Source organism: Hermetia illucens, chromosome 3 (genome assembly GCF_905115235.1).
Source record: "Hermetia illucens chromosome 3, iHerIll2.2.curated.20191125, whole genome shotgun sequence".
Classification (NCBI taxonomy): Eukaryota; Metazoa; Arthropoda; class Insecta; order Diptera; family Stratiomyidae; genus Hermetia; species Hermetia illucens.
In genome coordinates, this window is record NC_051851.1 from 169,475,097 (window position 1) to 169,492,645 (window position 17,549).

The window sequence follows — 17,549 nt, forward strand, 5'->3', positions numbered from 1 at the left end:
CATAGAAGTATAAAATTTGGTTCTATTGAGAAGGGAACTCCTGAATCTATTGCTGATCGCCTTGTGGTCAGTTTAGTTGGATGTTCGTTGAGGGTCAGTCAACACTTGGCTGAGCTTAGCTGTACTAGAGCAGTACACGATGACGCGACCGTGAGAGCTGTAGAAGTCGAAAAAACTTTCCACTAAAATCATTTCGGTCACAGTTACTATGCCTCTCCATCATGCCCGAGAGAAAGTGTCATCAGATCGTCTACTATTGACACAATATAACCTTTAGGAAGCTTCCGTCTTCGGCGAACTGGCTTCAAGAGAGTAAAGTCCTTTTGAAATGCTAGCTTCTCCTCCAGGCAGTTGGTGACAAATTGTGTACCTTTTCCTTGAATGACATGTATCTAAGGAGGTACCAGCTTCTAAAATTTTGTGACAGATTTTCTCATTTTTTGTCAGTTTGTCCACTTCGCTTATTCAGTAGATTTCAGCCTATTTTCTAGCCCATGCGAGTGATTATAACTCTCGCTTGTATTCGTTCACTTTCGGGTAACTACAATTCTAATTCAAAAGGATCCGGGAGGTTGTGCTTAGATGGGGATATCTTCTTGAAATGCTTTCGTCTCCTCAAAATGAAGATACTATGACTTCAAGCTGTTATTGACTAAAATTTATGGCTTTACTTTCCGAAAGACAAGTCCACTATGGGCAGATGAACTCCGCGATACATCTGGTGGTTTTAATCCAGTTCAATCTAGCCAGATACTGGCCCACCTTAAAATCGCCTTGCTAACATCAAAACGCATCAGTCCCAAAAAAACCCTTGTAAATTTCCAGCATGTGTTGATATACTTTCTACCGCCTTCGCTACCTACTTCACCGCATTTGCGTTCATCCACCAAAACTGCCGAGTCCATTACCAAACAGACATATCTGATAATGTTGTCATTTCCAGAAAATTTATTTATAAATAAATTTGGACAACACCTTGTGAACATTTTGCAATATATCATGGTAGTCGTGTTGCTAGCTATTTACCCGTTGTTGTGTTCCCTCTCCAAAACGCGACAAGCACTTTATTATTATTAATAAATTTCTCTCTTGATCCGGCTCATGATCGTACCGGCTCACGTGAATTATGGTAAATAATTTTAAATGTTTACAACGTAATTTATCACAGCGATACAAGCCAATCGATTAAACAGCCCCCGATGCCCATTAATCATCGACGCCTTTACTCAATCCAGAGAGATTGTTACTTATGTATGTTTGTACATTGTGTATTGTGCGCCTGAATGGTGGTGACTGTTTGTCTTCATCGACCTACGTGAAATTGGCGTAGTTCTTGCTGGAGTTTTTTAAGGGTTTTCTTGCGTGGACTTGCGAATTTGTACCCTTGAGTAATGTCGTTTCTGTCTGGGGTTGGTGGCTGAAAAACGAGGGAGAATCGTGAATTTACTGTTTCATACCAGAGCAACTCATCAGACAAGCGGGGCCCCGTACCGCACAAAAACTGGTTAATCAGGCGGAGGCACGTCTCCAAATTGCTGAGAGCCAGGTGATTAAACCCAAGAAGGGAGAAGTTGGGAGGTCAAGCAGTGGATCCAAGGTTGGCATACTGCGTGGGCAACAACCAACTCAAAGAGCAGGAACCAGCAAAAGCACGTCTGAGATAAATATAACAGACGTCAGGAAGGAGACAGGTCTCAGTGGCGGCGGTGTTAAATGATACCTGCGCTATCTGAAGGAAGGCCTGAAACCAGAAAAAGCCCTTAAGAAAGCTCAGGACAGACCTAAGCCATCTCTTCCGGAGCCGAGAAAGCAGGGAGCAGCAGAGATCAGCCCGCATGAAGGGAATGCTCCCAAAAAATCCAAACCTGAACCCAAGGGAGCAGAAAACCCGGGCAGGTCAGGAGTGAAGGTAGGACCCAGGAAGCCCCCTATTAGTTATGCTAGTGTGGTCAAGGACATTCGACTGGCCATACTGCCAAAACGGTTTCCCGAGCAAATACTCACTCGTGAGGAGCAGGAAATCATTGAGGACCTTGTCGTCAGGCAGATAATCAAGGGTTGCACTTCGAAACTGGTGTTAATCGGGATACGCTTTCGACCAGGCCTTATACTGGTAGACTGCGCGACGGAAGACACCGGAGAATGGGTCAGAACCATAGTTCCTAGATTTCCAGGCTGCGAAGGGGTGGAACTGTCAACATGTGCTCGGGATGATATACCAGGAGCCCACATGGTGACAGTTTTTCTGTCAAAGGCCGCAGCAATAGAAACGGAAGACCTTATGAGCCTCCTAAACGCTCAGAATGAAGATCTCCATACCCGACTATGGAGAGTCTTCAGAATTAAGGTGGAGGGCAAAGGTAAACTCCTCACGATCGGGGTAGATGACCGATCCCTGGAGGCAATTAAACGTAGGAGTTGTTATATCAACTACCGATTTGGCAACATACCCATGCATGTGCACAGGGAAAAGCCGAGGAAAGATACCTCGGAGGAGGCACCGGGTGGAAAACATACCGAGATCCCTGAAGGAGTCTCGAAAGCGGAAAGGACTGGATCAACCATTGAAACAGACCTGCTGGCCAGTGCAGAGCAGAAACTGGACGACTTAGACCTAGGAGTCCTAGGGCTCAGGGTGGACAGCGATGCGCAGGAAAGCGCCATGTCGGAGGAGAAGGACGATACTCCGACAGTGGAGAAGAGCTTCAAACAATAACGGAGCCAATGGCCAGCAGTAAGATAGCCCAGATAAACTTCCACCATGTGAAAGCTGCATCTGTGGTAATTGCAAGGACAAGTTGCAAGGAGAACAGAGCAGCTACTCCATAGCGCTGGCTCAGGAGCCCTGGGTGTACCGGGGGCAGATTCGCGATCTGCAAGGAAAAAGCATGCGGATAATTTGGGACTCCTCTTGTGAAAAACCAAGAGCTTGCATAATTCTTAAACGTATTTCAAAATACATATGTCTACCAGAGTTCTTAACCGGGGACCTTGTGGCTATCCAAGTCTCATTGGAAGCCGGGAGGAACACTCGAGAGGCAGTTGTGGCATCGGGATACTTCCCAGGAGACGAAATCCGGGCTCCACCGGAACAAGTCGCAAGACTGACCAAATATTGTGAGAAGAGGGCGTTACCACTTCTCCTCGGCTGCGATGCTAATGCCCACCACGAAGTCTGGGGAAGCAGCGACACCAATCGTAGAGGTGAGTACCTTCTTGAATTTATTCTTAGCAATAAGTTAGAAATATACAACGTAGGGAACACTCCAACATTTGTGACCAGCACCGGGACAGGAGGTACTAGATATAACTCTAGGAAATACCCTAATGAACGGAATGGCCAGGAATTGGAGAGTGTCGGGTGAACCCTCTATGTCTGATCACAGGATAATCAGATTCGACATTGAAGGTAACTCCGAAATAGAAAGAATAATAAGGAATCCCAGCAGAACGGATTAGGAATCCTACACAACGCACTTGTGCAACAACATTGCCCACCTTCAAGAGGGCGGTGACATCAGGGGCGAACTGGAATGAGAAACGGTGGTGGAAAACCTCGACACAATCGTCATAGACGCATGGATTTTCTCCGAAGAGTAATAACCTGTGTTTTGGCCTCGTTGACTCTTATCCCTCAAGTCTGGTAGTACATGCAGAGATTTGATAAGTATTTCTCAATAGCATTAGCTGCCTTACTGGGTAGGAGGCTCGACGAGAAGATGAGCGTGTCGTTAGCGAACTATAATAGTTCTGTGCCATTCTCTGGGATTGGAGTGTCGACGGTGAAAGTATTATAAAATGTAGGCCCTGAAATGGATCCCTACGGTACTCCGGGAATGACTGAGTTTGAAAATGAGTCCGTTGACCCAGAAGGCTCTACGAAGAGTATTCCTAGCTGCTTGAGTGTAAGAAACGCCCGTTTTGGCCAAGTTTTGCATGATGCACCTCACACACCGGTGCACGATGGAGCAATTGAGGGCGATATGCCTGAAGTTTTGGCAGCTGTAGCACTGCCTGAAAGGGCTTGACTTTTTCAACCGAAATTTTCTGGTGGGCAATGTATTTCCCTTTAAACGCTTCATTGAGCTCTTGTTCTGGCTCGAAAGTAGCCATGAACAGCCCCGATTGCAATTTCCGCGGAAGCGCCGAGTTCTGGCTATGCAGAAGCTTGTCGACTCGCGTGACTAGATTCGACACACTCTTCACCTTTAGGTGCGGATACTTTTCATTGAGTTCACGCAATATATTAGCCGGGTCTGTCTCTTTGGAGCCCGCGGATGACTAAGTACTGAGTCCTTTAGGCGGGTGGGGTACTGGTTGCGGCATGGATACGCTAGCTAATTTTTTGAGGACCTACCAATTCTACTCAGACCAAACTTACGACCGAGGGAGTTGTTGAAGGAGATCAAAACGAACTGACCCAAATACGAAACACGACATGGCTAAGGAAGAAGCAGAAGAATTCCCATTGGCTACTGGATGGTGTTGAGATAGTAGCTCTTCCAGTTTTTAGACAAAACAGACTTCCGATTACATCACCCACGGATGGGCTTGGAGATGCAGAATTCAAACTGAGACTAAATACTAACAAATTAAGTTCAGTTCAAAGTTCGCAGGCAAACAGTTCCTAGAGCTTCTTGTTTAATCGATTTCTAAATTTATTTAGCATTGTTTTCATCAACAACCACAATGTTATGGATCTGATAGTATGTTCCTTACTGGTCAGCTGAAACCCAACTGGTCCAGTACGAGCAGGTCTTTTACTTGAACAACGTATCTTTAATGACGAGGCGAAAGTCTATGTAACTCACTTTCACTGGTGTGTTCGAAGAAGATCTTGACAGAGTGCAACCTCGAAAGACTCTCAAATGCGCTGCTGGTATTGATAGTTACTTGCCATTTGCAAGCAGGTCAGGTTCCACTGACTGAATGAGAAGTTTGCAATATATAAATCTCTTCATGACCAAGGAGACACGAGTCCTTGTGACCAAGGATGTTACGTTTCCTGGAAACGGACGACATATAATTTTTAACGTTTAAGGTTAACGTCGACAATAAACTTCTCGTCACCAGTAATAATGTGGTACTGTATTTTTTTTCTTTTGAATGGGAGATGCAGCATTGAACTCTCATTTTATTATTTTCACACTTTCGTGTTGACTCCATTTCGACGATGGGCGTCCATCTCTAATAATGAATGCGAAGTTATTGAAATTGCTTATTAGGTAATACCAAGTTGATCTGTCCCACAAAAATGCCGTTAAATATTACTTGGTTAACATGTTAGGATTATCCATCAAATCAGCAAATCCCTGCGTTTTTTTCCCACATCCTACCATACACATCTTGGTTTATCTTCATTGAGAACATCTGTCAATTACCCTCTGACTTAAGGGTCCCCATAAAGCTCCTTGAACTGATCCCCACGATCAGCTTACTCCTTCATCCTTTCTCATAGAACCTTGGGTAATGGCAAGAAGGTCCTGGGGGTTTAACCTGGCATAATCCCAGAACCATGAGCCTTAATCCTTTTCTTTAATAAGATTGAAGATTGCTGAATGATCCTATCGGCCCTCGTATTTTTTCGGGTAGCTTTTAAACCATTTTCCTTTAGGATCCTCAAGAGTTGAGGAACATTGATGGGCGGAATTTTTACCTTTTTTGGACGAGTAGCTGGGGGAAGGTTGCCTGAGGGTCTACCGAAGGGGCATTAACTCTACTTACACTAACCTTCTCTTTGTTTTTCTTTTTCCTCCGCTACACGAAGTGGAATTCGTCGGCTTCCTCTTCTTGGATGACGCCTTCCAGGTACATCTCTCCTCCATCTTGGTGATGTTCTTGCTCCTTCTGTTGTTGTTGTTGTTACCCCACATGTTGCTCGTATTATTATTCTTGGTATTACCATTTCTCAGGTTGATGATGTTGATGTTGCCGTTATTCACAGTCACTTTTTTCATGTTGCAGATGATGCCGTTGCTGCTGCTCCGATGTTGCGACTGGGATCCTCCCTTCGAAGGATGGCAAGCGTTCCTCCAGCCGCTTGATAATATTTTATTGAGAGTCCAATTGTTGGACCATGGCGGCATTCTCTTGTTTGAGCTCCTCGACTTTTCCGAGGAGGGTCGCGTTCAATGCCTGCAGCTCTGGTGCAAATCATGTTCAACATAAATCCGCCCACAGTTTGGACCAAAGCTTGGCCGGAGCCAGATACTTTTTAAGGTTTTGTGTAAAACAAAACCTTTTTAAAATCGATTCAATGTCTGTCTGTCTGTCACACGCACTTTTCTTCAAAACGGCTAAACCGATCTGAGCGAAATTTGGTGGATAGATGGGAGCTATGAAATCTCACGCATGCAGTGAGTGGCATAAATTTAGGTGGAGTTTAAAGGAGGGCTCCCCATACATGCAAAGGGGGGATTCAAACATTTTTTTCACCAGATATAGTTGTGTAGGGTATCAAATGAAAGGTTCCGATTTGTAGTTTTGGCATTAGTTTTGGCATGGATTGCAAAGTGCGTTAGTAAGGAGTCAAAATCTACGCACTTGAAGTGAGACAGGACTCATTTTCGGAAACTACCCAACCTAAAAATCTGAAAAAAATCAGGGTGGTGCGCCTAGATGATATCTGCTCAAATAAACTTACTAATAGAATATTACTAATTTTTAGAAATTTACTGAAAAAACCCCCCTTAAATTCCGAATTTTGTGCCAGCAAAGAGGACAATATTTCGTATATATGTGCTAAATTTCATGGAAATCAGGCAATTAACGCCAAAGTTATAGCAGTTCAAACTTAGCAATTTCGCGCGAGTTTACTGCTTCCAAAACCATGCAAATCAGATGCTGACGTCATAATTACCCGGAATAATTGACATTCGCGTGCAATATTAAAGTCACATTTATGAAGAATCTATTTATCTGCAGCCCTTTTTAAGGTTTTGTGTAAAACATTTATGTGAAATCTAATCTTCGAGAGATGTCCCATTCCGGTATCCGCTCAAATAAATTTACTAATAGTATATTATCAACTTTTAGAAATTGACTAAAAAACTCCCCCTAAGCTTATCCTAGGTGTACCAAATTTTGCACCGGCATAGAGGACAGTCTCGTGCATGCACATGCCAAGTTCCATGAAAATCCAACTATTAGTGTCAAAGTTATTGAAGTTCAAACTTATCATTTTCGTGCTAATTAACAGCATCCTAAGCCATACAAATAAGATGCTGACGTCATAATTAACGAGAATAATTGAAATTCGAGTGAAATATTAAAATTCCATTCAAGAAGAATCTAATTCTCCCTAGCCCTTTTTTATATTTGATGTTGGTTAAATTGTTGACATTTGCTAACAATATTAAGCTCAGAGTGTGAAGCGTATGAGGTTGATCATTATCAACACGGGGCTTTCCATTAAATGATTTATTTAAATCGCTTTTTAGAAAATAGAGGGCAATGTAATTAGCAGCTATATTACACGGAGCTATCGTGCACTTGTCGCTCCTCACATCTTTTTCTTTTTCTTCAGCCTTTGTTCTTTTCACAAGCGGGCCCGGCTCGTGGTGATCGGTTTCGTCATTTTATTTTATCAAATGCCTGATCAGGATGTAATCGCGAGACCTTTAAATCTCCATCCAGCGTATCAAGCCACCATTGTTTTGGCCGGCTTTTTGGTTGCTTACCATTGCTTTCGATGTTCTGGCCAATACTGGTTGTTAAATTCTCATTAGCGTGAATTACGTGACCACACCATCGAAAATGCCTCTCTTGCAGTTTTCCCACGATCGGTGCAAACCCATATCGATCGCGGAGATTCTCATTTCAGACGTAATCAAAACGTGTCACCACCACCAGCGCAATGCAACATCTTCGTCCCCATTACCGCAAGACGCCGTTCATTGTCCTTTATAGTCGGCCAACATTCAGAACTGTAGAGAGCGGCAGACGGATGACATTGCAGAAAATTTTTGATTTGGGACGTGCGCTGATACGTCGATCACAAAGAACACCAGTTGGGGAATGCCACTTCATCCAGGTTGCGTTAATGCGTGAAATAGTTTCATTACGCAGTTCTCCATTGGCAGATAGCATATTTAAATCGCTGAGTTCTGGCAATGGCAGTAACCTGCCTCTCGAGATATTTAAATCGCTGAGTTTTGGCAATGTCGGTAACCTGCCCAGAACTGAACGATTTCAATATCTCGGGTCAATGCTATAAGCCAATGGAGAACTACGTTATGCTCCTCAGATAGGGAAACACAAAACTTTTTATACCTGAAGCGTCAAGCTTCCGGTTTCCCGACTTGTTTATGAATTAGTAAGTCCGCATCCACTTGATGCCGGCCCCGACTGGCCCCTTCTCTGGTACGGAACCGTAGCCGTCTTCGTCTCTCTTTTACTTTTTGAACCTTGGGTGTTAAACTCAAAAAGAGGAATCCGTGGACCATAAAGAGTAGGGGCGAGTTGCTCTCCATTTGGTCCGGTCTGGCATCAAGTGGATGCAGACTTAGGACTCCTCAATTCCTGATGAAGATTACAACAATTCGGCGTTTATCGCTACCTATACTACCCTCAAATGTTGACAGCTCATCCCGCAAAGTGCAAACAGCTCACGACTAGATAACAATTTCAACTGGATTAATACCTCAAGCGATTGTAAATTGCCTTTATATTCCGCCTAATTGCCTGAGCTCCAGCGCAAACTGTGCACTCATCTCAAGAAACCCACTCACGTCCATAACTCATTCATTTCAAGTGAACGACTCATTACAAAAGACTCGAATGAGCCCAAAGAAAAGACGGAGAGGCCATGCCTTAATGTGGTAAAAAACCATCACCGGCAGATCCAGCGAGCAGAAATTTATGCATCAATTATGCACATAAACATATCCATCCGCAGAGTTCGCGTAATTTATGCATGTCGCGATTGCATTCGTATGCAGCGCGCATACATTACGCGAACATGCACATTATGCATTTACCGCGAGAGTCAAAGAACAGAAACGTTTCGCGAAATAAATGCGAAAATTGCAATATATATCCTCCACCCATGCACAATTGCAAGCTGCCTTCAGCTGGCTGCAGTGAAGGAGTGAAACAAATTGCACCCCCCTCGTGTTGTCCTCGCGATCCTTTTATCCTGTCCCGATTTCCACTTACTGCGTCGCGTCACATTGCATCGCATCCCGAATGAATTGCAACAATAGTAATAACAGGGCACAATGCAATGTATAGTGCATTAGAGTGAAATATCATCGGGCAACACTAGCAACAATTCCTCGCGAAAACACGTAGCCAGCACACAATCTACGTGGATGAGGTCTGTTGTGTGTCGGCTGGCGGTTTGACATGTGCATAAATTTCCCGACAAAGATTTTGATTTATTTGCAACAGGCACGACAGTTAATTTGAGAATTTGATTAACTGCAAAAGGCACATTTTTCACGTAATTAACACACACGTCAAGGGTTTTCGTACATTCGTTCACGAAATGAGCAACGATAAATGGCATGACACCGCAAAGGAGGATGGCTACGGAACGCATGAATGAATCAACCAAATTAGCGTGTGTACGACTGTGCTCGGCTAGAGGTGGTAAATGGTAATTATCTCGCATATGTAGAAGGTAATTAGCGAGGTATTGTGATGGAAGTATTCCTGAAATGCGCGGAATGGAGACCAATTAGATCTGAATAGCGTTAGATTGCCACAGAACAGCGACATATATGAGAAATAGATTGAAGCAGGAAAATTCTCTGGATTGCTCGACTGTTCTACAGTTATGTCAAGACATGAGCTTGGGAGTGATATCATGGTTGATTTTCCGGACCAGAATAAGCTGGAGCTACCGTCAAGTGTCATGTCTTTTGCCATCAAAGAAAAGAAACGCGCAGAAGAAAACTACGGCCATCGGCAATTTGCTGAGTGAAAAGCCTTAGTTTACCCCATTTACCCCAGTTTATTTTACTATATTTTCTTCTGATGACATTATACTGATATCAAGAGATATAAAAATGTAATTATCTGCAATTAAGTCAATCGTTTTCCAAGTTTAAATGTCAGATTAAAACTTTGGCGCCCAACGTGGGATGGATCCGGTATGAAATTTACACTTTTGTGTATCCTAAGAAATATGCATCGCCCTTTCACCACAATTCGTTACTTTTATAGCTTTTTACTACATTAATTATTGGAAAACACTTTGATTTCATTACAGAACAAACCGAAGAGATAAACCAGCACCATCGAGGCAAGCAAAATGTCTTCAAATATCTATGACCCAATCTCGACGACTTTCGATGGCCTCACCATCTCAACATGCCGAACAAAACAGCAAATTCACGTCATCGCAGATTGGAGAAAATAGGCCATTGGGCTGCCTGGCCGAAATCGAGGAAAATTGAGAATTTCCACGATACCCGGGTCGGAAAAATGGCCAAAACTGCAAATTTGTCGGATTTCTACGCAAGATGCCTGTTTTGAACGGGGAAGCGGTCCAGATTCAAGAAATCTAAGAATTTCCACGCTGCGATCTCTAGAACGCGAGATATTGGAAAAAATCGGCCATTGGAGGGCCTGATCGAAATCGAAGAAAATTGAAAAGTTCCACGATACCCGGGTCGGAAAAATGGCCAAAACTGCAAATTCGTCGGATTCCTACGCTAGATGCCTCTTTCGAACGGGGACGCGCTCGATATTGAGGGAATCCACGAATTTGTACGCACCGGCATCGATAACGCGATATATTGGAGAAAATCGGCCTCTGGAGGGCCTGGCCGAAATCAAGGAAAATTGAAATTTTCCACGATACCAAGGGCGGAAAAATGACCAAAAATGCAAAATCGTCGGATTCGTACGCAAGTTGCCTCTTTCGAACAGGGAGACGCCCAAGATTCAGGAAATCCAAGAATTTCCACGCTACGGCATCGAGAACGCAAGATAGTGGAGAAAATCGGCCATTGGACGGCTTGGCAGAAATCGAGGAAAATTGAAAATTTGCACGATGTCCGGGTCGGAAAAATGGCCAAAAATGCAAAATTGTCGGATTTCTACGTGAGGTGCCTCTTTTGAACGGGGAGGCGCCCCAGATTCAGGGAATCCAAGAATTTTCACGCTTCGATATCGGGAGCGCGAAATATTAGAGAAAATCGACCGCGGGTAGCCCTGTCAGAAATGCGGGAAAATTGAAGATTCCCACGATATCAAGCACTCGCCAGTTTGAAATCGACTCTAACAACTTTAAAGTGGAGATTGTTTGGTCAGTTGCTTCGCTTCTCCTTGGCCCCACGGATATAGGGTCGCACCCTACGTTCACGGTCATCAGACCAGCTGAAGTGATAAAATCAAACTGCCCCAACAAATGTGTTGAGCGTTCGCATCACGAGCTATTAAAAGTTCAAGGCCGCTTGATTCTGCATATACTTCTAAATTCCTTGGTGCATGCGTTGGTGGGTGACCCAAAGAATCATAAGGTAAGTAAGCAGAGGCTACTGTGACGTTTCTCCTCTTACCATTAACCTGGTATTGTAAGTTGACCGCAACAAGTTCCTGGGAACAGAATTAGCGCAGCATGGTTGCACCTAACAATTTTGACATCAGAACGCAGGCCCTCGGTCTCGAGGATCTTTCATCGAAGAAGATCCTAGTGCCCTTGAGTGATCCATTGCCACAGATTCTGTTAAATCGAATCCATGGCTCTTGAACCAGAAATGTATAAGAACAGTCCTGCAACTTCAGCTGTAGATAGGAGGAAGCTTTGGCATGCTTTAGGTTGATTTGACTAAACTCCGCCATGCTATTAACTTAGTATGCTAGTCCCAAGCCCAGGTAAAGGAGGAGGGTTTGGGGCAACGTACTCTGTACTATCCTCAGTAGAACAAAGATAAAATGCTGAGATCAGGGAAAGAGATAAATAGAGTATAGTTGGAGTTATTCTACTATGCTAAATCGTACCTGACCTCTATTGGCGACAGGCCCCGCGACAGGTCGACCAAGAAAATGCATACAATGTCATTACAAACGTGATGATCGGATTAAGTCACAAGCCTCGGAGAAATGCTAGGGCGTCCACCTCAGTCGACGCGGCAGGACGGGCCCCGGTCCTGTCGAGAAATGGGCAAGGGTTCTTGACGCATGGACGGCGTCAGGACGTAAGCAAGTTAGTCCGAACACAACGAACAAAACAAATACGTGTCTGCTCGCTAAATGTTGGTACCCTAACTGGAAAGACCGAACTCGCAAGAGCCCTTCGGAAAAGGCGCATTGATATCTGCGCTCTGCAAGAAACCCGATGGTCTGGTGCCAAAAGCTGCGATATTGAACGCAAACGCGGTGAAAATTGCTATAAACGTCTCTATTTTGGTAGCCCACACACTCAATATGGTGTTGGCATTGCCATCTCAGAGGATTTCCGTGATGCCATTGAAGAAGTGGAACGATTTGATGATCGGCTGATGTAGCTCACCATTACATCAGCTGATCGCACTATTCATTTCTTCACTGCGTACGCACCACAGACAGGTCGACCTGAAGCCCAGAAAGATGCCTTTTGGCAACTTCTCGATGAAAAGATTTGTCACGTGCCTGCTGACCACTATATTATTATTGCCAGTGACCTTAATTGTCATGTGGGTGAAAAGGCAGACGGTAACAGGTGCCATGGGGGAAAGGGGTTCGGAGCGCGCAATGAGGGTGGCGAGCGTATAATCAATTTTGCGGACACCCATGACCTTGTACTTATGAATACATGGTTCATCAAACCATTGTCTCATCATCGTACATTTTATAGTGGGAACAGTAAAACGCAAATGGACTATATTCTCATAAGACGCCGACATTTTATCACTGTTACTGATTGCAAAGCCGTTCCTTTCGAGACCATTGAACCTCAACATCGGCCGTTGATTGCCGTCCTGCGAATTAAGCCACCGATAAAACAGCGTGAGGAATGCACTGACCCGCCGCGCATTAAATGTTGGTGATCTCATGAGGATAAAGAAAAAATGATGTCACTTACGCAATTATTAACCATTACGAATGTGGAAGAAGAATGGAACCAAATGAAAGACACGATCCACAAAGCGGCCTTTGCAATCCTCGGGGTCACCAATCCGGATAAGCGGTACATCAACCGAGGTACTTGGCTTTGGAATGATGATGTTGAAATGAAGGTCCGTGAAAAGAAATGCCTCTACCACAAATTTCTCGACGATAAAACGCCTGCTAATTGGCAAATTTATAAGAATGCCAGCCGTGAAGCAAAGAAAGGGGTCGCTGTCACCCGAGTGAACCGTTACGAAAATCTTTACGATAAGCTGGACACTCGGGATGGCGAGAGAGATCTGTATCGACTTGCCAAAAGCCATAGTGAACGCACACAGGATATCGAACACTTCTGTTGCGTTAATGACAACAACGGTACTTTGCTTACCAACCGTCGAGCCGTTACGGATAGATTAGCGAGAATATTTCAACTGAAGAATTTGTTCATCCCCCACTTCCACAATCATTGCCGACATTTGGAGCAGTTCTACCTGTCAGCCCAACTGGTGCTCAGAGGTGGCGGTGAGGAAGACGAGGCGGCAACCCTGTCGGCCAAACCAAAACTAAGTGGCCGAGGAGAACCTCCATAGTGGTGGCACCGAGAGACGCTGTACTCACTTTGGTTTGCCGATCGTGATCCAGTCGGCGAATGCTCCAAAGGCCTAATTAGGGCGATCAGACCCGAGCCCGCACGGGGACTTATCTGAAGTGGCAAATTGGTCACGAAACCTCACCAGGGGTATACTGGTACCATGGGAACCGAGATAACCCCTGGGTTCTCATACTTCGGGTGAACTACCGCTGTATGTGAGTACAGCTTGGTTACTTCCGGTTGGCTCCCTAGTGGGAGCTTCATGGGGGTTGTTGGTTATGCTCAAGCGGGAAGAGACCTTCGGGCTTCGGCCTGATGTTGCGTTTTAACACGGGTGCCGTACTCCTTAGTGCGGTAGAGGTTTAGGTAGGTCTTGTATCCACCAGTATGAATGCTAAACCATGCACTTGGTATAAACTGGTACCGTTGTTGTTTGTCTCAGCAGGGCTCTCATTGTGGTCACAAAATCAATCCGTGTCTTAAGAAGACCGTGGGATTAAATCGCAAGACAGGTGCGCACGTTAAACACTCAAGGACTTAACTGTCAGCGCAACTGAAGTCGGGGAAGCCATAAAACTTATGAAATAGGGGAAAGTAACAGGACCTGACAACATCGCATTTGAGCTCTGGAATGCGAAGAGCTGGGATCAGCCACTGTCGCTGAGTGAATTTTTTAATCGGGTTATTGTGCGACGCAAAGCACCATCTGACTGACAAGAAAATACCACAGTTCCAATATGGAAAAAGAAAGGTAGTTCAGCAGAATGTTCAAATGATCGTCCAATCCGGTTACTTTCCCATATCATTAAGATTTTTGAACGCATTTTTGACAATCGTGTTCGCAAAAGCTTTGAAATAACCGCGAATCAAGCCGGATTTGTCAAGAACTGTGAAGCTACTGATGCAACACCCGCGCCGCCGATACTCATGAAGAAATACCGTGAGAAGCATCGTCCTCTTTACATTGCATTTCTGGATCTGGAGAAAGCGTTTGACCGTATGCCACACGAACGTATCTGGTATGCTCTATCACAACACCTAGTGCCAGGCGAAACCGTCCGCTGGGTTTAATTGCTTTACCGCGATCTGAAAAGTTAAGCTCGAAGAGTGGCGATTCAGGAAATCCAAGAATTTCCACGTTACGACATCTGGCACGCGAGATATTGAAGAAAATCGGCCTCTTTGGAACGGTGAGGCGCCCCAGATTCAGGAAATCCAAGAATTTCCACACTACGACATCTGGAACGCGGGATATTGAAGAAAATCGGCCATTGGAGGGCCTGGCCGAAATGGAGGAAAATTGAAAATTTCCACGATACCTGGGTCGGAAAAATGGCCAAAAATGCAAAATCGTGGGATTTCTACGTAAGATGTCTCTTTCGAACGGGGAGGCGCCCCAGATTCGGGAAATCCAAGAATTTCCACGCTACGACGTCTGGAGCGCGAAATATTCGAGAAAATCGGCCGCGGGAAGGCCTGCAGGAATCGTGGATAATTGAAAATTTCCACGATACCAAGCACTCGGCTGTTTCTAGTCAACTCTAGCAACTTCAAAGTGCAGATTGTTAGGTCAATTGCTTCGCTTTTTCTTGGGCCCACGAAGGTAATGACGCACCCTACATTCACGTTGATCAGGCCAGCTGAAGTGATAAAATTAAACATGTTCACTTCTCTAGGAGCGCAGAGCCTTCGTATCACGACCTATTAAAAGTTCAAGGCCACTTCATTCTGCATACCCTACCAGATCCCTTAGTTCTTGCGTCGGCGGGGGGCACAAAGAATCATAGGGTAAACAAGCAGAAGCAACTATGACGTTTCTCCTCTTACCATTAACCTGGTATTGTAAGTTGACCGCAACAAAGTCCTGAGAACAGAATTATCTCAGCATAGTTGCCTCTAATAATTTTGACATCCGAACGCAGACCCTCGATCTCGAGGATCTTTCATCGAAGAAGAGCCTAGTCCCCTTGACTGATCAATATCTCAGATTCTGTTAAAACGGACCCATGGCTTTGCAACGAGAAATATATAAGGACAGTCCTGCAACTTTGGCAGCTTAGCCGCTAATAGATAGGAAGGGGCTTTGGCATGCTGCAGGTTGATTTGATTAACTCTTATGTTTGTAATCATCAGTCCAATATAATATGAAAACCGCCGCTAACTGGAAAGTCTGCTGCGTTCAGTGTAGATCCCATCGGGGTTACCAGCTTGTCCTCACCTTCCGCAGAAAGTTCCCCTTTCTTGCGTCCGATTTCTCTGGATGTCGCCACACTTGGTGGTGTAGCAACGTCCATGTGCTCAGTCCCGAGAAACTTCGCCTTCTTTCTCGGTGCCTTCTGCTGTCGTCAGCCAAAAGCCCTCCCGGGTTCATAGAGACCAGTTGCATCCACATTACCAGCTTCCATTTCTTCCGTTTTTCCGGGTACAGGCGGAGGAGAAATTTCTGATATTCAAGCTTGTAGTCCCCTCTCCTTTGCTGCTAAAGTTGTCTTTTCACGTTGCCTTTTTCGGTGTTTTGGGATGTTTCCTTTTTGACAAGTTTCATGTAATCAAAATGTTTGGGATTTTGAGTTTTTTGATACACATTGCGCGCTCCGTTTTCCAAAACACTTTCCCAGCAGTTGGCCTAAACATTTTATTAGGTCATTTTGAAATTAGTGTTTGTTGGGTTCAGAACCCACATTGGGCGCCAATTTTTTTAAGCAATAAATTGGCGACTAGAACTAGAAATTCTAACGTAATTGGCATCCACACGCAGGAAATCGCTAGAAGTAAGACGAATAAAGAAAAATTATGATAAAAAGTACGTAGTACATAGTAGACTACCCCCAAATGACCAATTAAAAAAACCCAGATTCATATGTTATTTATCAAAGCGAAATCGCCCTTTTGTAAGAAGACCTTCGTTATGAATCCTTGAGAGTTTCAGGAAAAACGGGCGCAAAGACGAGATTTTGAAAATGAGTAGCGTCCAAAGGGAAGGCATAGATATGTGGTGGTCTAGTCTGGTCTTTGACTAACTCTTGGATCCTCTAACACCAACTACAGACCGTCCGGGTTTTGCAATGGGTCATCAGTTGTTCGTAGCTTTTAAGAGCGGAATTGCTCCTTTCTATTTATCTGCAGACAAGTCACGCATTTCCAGAATTAATCAAACTTTTACTCAATGCATCAACTCCTAGATAAGGAGACAATCTACAAAGATAAGGACATGCTCTCTCAAACACTTTTCTTTCAATAAACTTGAAACACTTTTCCTTTCCACCTGCTCACTTTCGATAATTCATCGGTCTCGAGCGTCATTTTACAACCCCAAATTGGATAGGATACTATCATAATATACCGCGTTAATACATCTTTCCTAGATCCGCCACCACACACACTTTCTGACTAAAAGTGAACCGAACCAAAGTGAAATATTGCATATGCGTTCCCTTACTTAGGGTAAGGCGTGAAACAAATGTGCCATATAAATTTTGAAAAATCGCATCATTTATTATACTTTGTCTCGCACCGCACCAAATCGCATGGACTGGAGCCTTGTAGCGGAACCGAGGTCTTTTTCAGCCTTCGCACTCATACACGTGAGTCCATACAACATCCCCCATTCAACCTTCTCTGGAACTGCGAACGTTTTGTTCTTCATCGAAGACGAAATGAGGTGAAATAAAGTGAGCCAGTCCCTCCGCCTATGTAGGTACTTACCTCCATACCTGCCAGCCTACAGTTCTGCCAACATTACAAACATAAAATACGGCGAGCGTAGGGTCTGGCCGACACATATGAAATATATTCCCGGCCGTTAAATGTAATTTATATATCGTTCAGTCACGTTCGCATTTTTACGGGACACACAAAATGCGCTCCAATATGCTCCGTTTTGCTCCTTCCCGTTTCACTCTAAGCGGCTTTCCACCAT

General features: G+C 44.4%; 1 long non-coding RNA gene across 1 annotated transcript in view; it reads right to left on the minus strand.

Moving 5' to 3' along the window:
* Positions 1 to 1,102: 1,102 nt before the first annotated feature.
* The window catches only part of LOC119651730, a 123,701-nt gene continuing 107,254 nt past the window's right edge, over positions 1,103 to 17,549 (minus strand). The window contains exon 3 of the long non-coding RNA XR_005249484.1: positions 1,103 to 1,417. This is a non-coding gene — a long non-coding RNA (uncharacterized LOC119651730). The remainder of the gene's footprint in view (positions 1,418 to 17,549) is intronic.